This window comes from Penaeus monodon, unplaced genomic scaffold (genome assembly GCF_015228065.2).
Source record: "Penaeus monodon isolate SGIC_2016 unplaced genomic scaffold, NSTDA_Pmon_1 PmonScaffold_21780, whole genome shotgun sequence".
NCBI lineage: Eukaryota > Metazoa > Arthropoda > Malacostraca > Decapoda > Penaeidae > Penaeus > Penaeus monodon.
Window position 1 is genome coordinate 1,545 of NW_023651679.1, and position 3,059 is coordinate 4,603.

Consider the following 3,059-nt stretch of genomic DNA (forward strand, 5'->3'; position numbering starts at 1 on the left):
ACATACAGAAGTATATAAGATGAGATTACTTTTCACATAAATTTATTTTTGGCAACGAATTCCATACACTTGAATGACCTGGGAATCTTAAGAGTAAAATTTCTCTACGAGAATATTTCTTGGAGGACCTGAAGTTCTTGTATATTATCAAAAGGCGGAATACATAATTGGAAACATAATTATGTACTAAAATGCCCGTGTAACCTATGTACAAAAGAAACTTATCTAAATAACTAGGGCATGACAATATTTTATACATAAAACAGATTCGTGAAAATGGATTAAGAAAATAATAACCTGGAAGCCTTTGAGAATTTCGTCTACAAGAGGAATTGGTTTCGGAAGCAATTGAAGTTTTCGAAACACGACCATTCCTAGCGCGGAATTCACACACTCCTGGACAAGGCCTAGGGGCGCTGTGACAATCACTCGAGTCCCAACATCAAAGAGCTCCAAATTCGGGTCAAAGGGCGACGGAGCACCGGGAAGAGGCGTCGTTTCGGCTCCCGTGAATTCTGTGATGGGAGCACTGAGGGATCTTCCAAAGTTTCTTTCCTCTGACGGTGACGAAAGCGTAGTTACGTCCTGCACTGGATGGCTCTGGTGTTACTGTTGGGAAAACGACACCGCTGTGCGTGTGCGTGCCTGGATCGGAGAAGTCCTCAGCGTTATCCGAGGCGCCTCACTACCGGAGTCCCTTGATCTAGAAGTTGCTGAAGCGTTCGAATCCTTCACGACTCAGACTCGAGTCCTCGGAGGAGTCAGGGCGGTTCTGGCTGTTTTCTTCAAGTCCGAGCTGGAAACGGTGGCGGTTCAAAATACTATTCCCTTGGTTTAGAACTACCGGGTTTGGAGATTTCCTGTGGAAGCCTGTCGGCGCTTAATGTGGTGAGATGGAAAGCTTGAAAATCCTGCATGGAAAATGAAATGATTGTAAGCTTCTAGCGTAACATGGCGATGTTGAAAGTTACTGTAATCATTATTATTACATCCTTATAGTAATGGTAATTATAGTTATATCCATTATGAAAAAAGTGATGGTAATGATTAAATAAGTGATGATAATGATAAACGCAATGTTCATGATATGATACTATTGCTAGTATTTCTCCTTCTCCTCCTCCTCCTACTATTATTGCTACTACTATTGCTAGTATTACTGCAGCTACATATGACAAAGATGATGATAATGATAATAATTATGGCAGCAGCGTTGATGACAATGATGATATTATATTACCAATTCTAGTACTATTAATGGTACTGATGACAATGATAAAGATTTTCTTACTGATATACGATATTGTAACTATTACCACTGATATAATTGCAACAAGCAGTAATTACATTGCCATTGCTAACACAACTTATATCTAGGTATCTATCTATATATCACACATACGTGTGTGTACGTGTGCACGTGTGCGTGTGTGTGTAAACAGGGGAGGTTGTATGAGTATATTCAGCTTTGTATGTTTTTACATATGCAGACTATTTGCAATACAAAGTTTAATAATTACAAGGCTAAAAGATACTCAGCGTCACGTCGTTAGAGGAAGAGAGCGTTTTCTGCAATGTAATGACTTCGGAAGAGTTCGCAAGTCACCCTGGGAACTTGTGCTGTGTCTTCCGTTTCTGCTCTGACGTCTTAAGAAGGGTCTATAGTATATTCGGAACGTCAAGGTTTGTTAGTCTATCCTGGCTTATTTTTTATTCCGGTTTAATTTATTTCGCTTGCTTGTATGCATTGTGTTGGGTTATATCGGCTTGGTTCAGTTTGTGTTGTTTTGTCACTTGTTTCCATTTATTATGCTGGGTTATGGACGGACAGATCCTTTTGTATATATGAAGGTATGCGCATAGAAAGGGGTCTCAGTCAATACGTTTATTAACTGTTTTGTCATCTATAATTGAGTATCGATATCTTCACGTAATGCACTCCATCTCATGCTTGTAGGGATTACAGTGTAGATATCGATGTTTGTATTACAAATGAAAGTTTAGATTAACAAATATCTTAATGAACGCAAATGATCCAAGAACACAATTGACACACCGCACACCCTTATATGTTGAGTTCGCTCATTCTTACCTTCAAGAATATTTTCTGGTTGAAGAACCGACAGTGCTGCCGCGTAACCGACAAATCCGACAAGAAACCGAATTTATGTATTCCTAACATGTTTCTGTAAAGGCATCAAATTTCGTAAGTCTTGTTGTTATCAATTGATTTATCATATATATTTAATTCATTTACCGATAACTTTTCTCAATAACAACTCCCAAACACAACACAAAATACTACTCTTTTAAGACCGAACAATCAGCCAATCGCAAAAGAAAGACAAAATGACGATTTTAACATCCAACCAAACACAAAGACACAATAAGACGAACACTAAATCCTCAGAAACGCACGGTATTTGAAAGAGATTCTAGTCGGACCACCAGGAGCCGTGTAGCGAGGACGACGGGTAAACACAGACTACCTGAGTGAACAACCAGGAACCCTTTTCAGTCGTTTCTTGCAAGCGTGTCCTTCGGTAATTGATCTTTTTCTGCTACTTTAGAGGGTTAGGAAACGTTTGCGGTGTTGATAGGGGTAGGTTGTATGCTTCTGATAGGTAAATGTTGATATATCTAAATGTACATAATGATATGATTGTCGTCATAAGCATCTTTACTAATAGCATTAATGTTTATTTATGTTACCATTATCATCAATATTATTATTGGTATTTTTATGTGTAACTGTTATCATCATTATTTTATTATTGTTATTATTATTATTATTGTTATTATTACTGCTATTGTAATCAGAGCAATATAATAATAATAGTAATTATTATTATAATTTATATCATTATCACCACCATCACCACCACCACCATCATCATCATCATCATCATCATCATCATCATCATCATCATCATCATCATCATCATCATCATCATCATCATCATCATCATCATCATCATCATCATCACCATCACCATCACCATCATCATTATCACCAGCCATCGCTACCAAGTCCTCTGCTGATCCACGCCTACCATGTC

At 37.9% G+C, this 3,059-nt stretch overlaps 1 pseudogene; it reads right to left on the bottom strand.

Annotated features, from left to right (window-relative positions):
* Positions 1 to 320: 320 nt before the first annotated feature.
* LOC119570094 lies at positions 321 to 2,182 on the bottom strand (annotated as a pseudogene).
* Between the last annotated feature and the right edge of the window lie 877 nt (positions 2,183 to 3,059).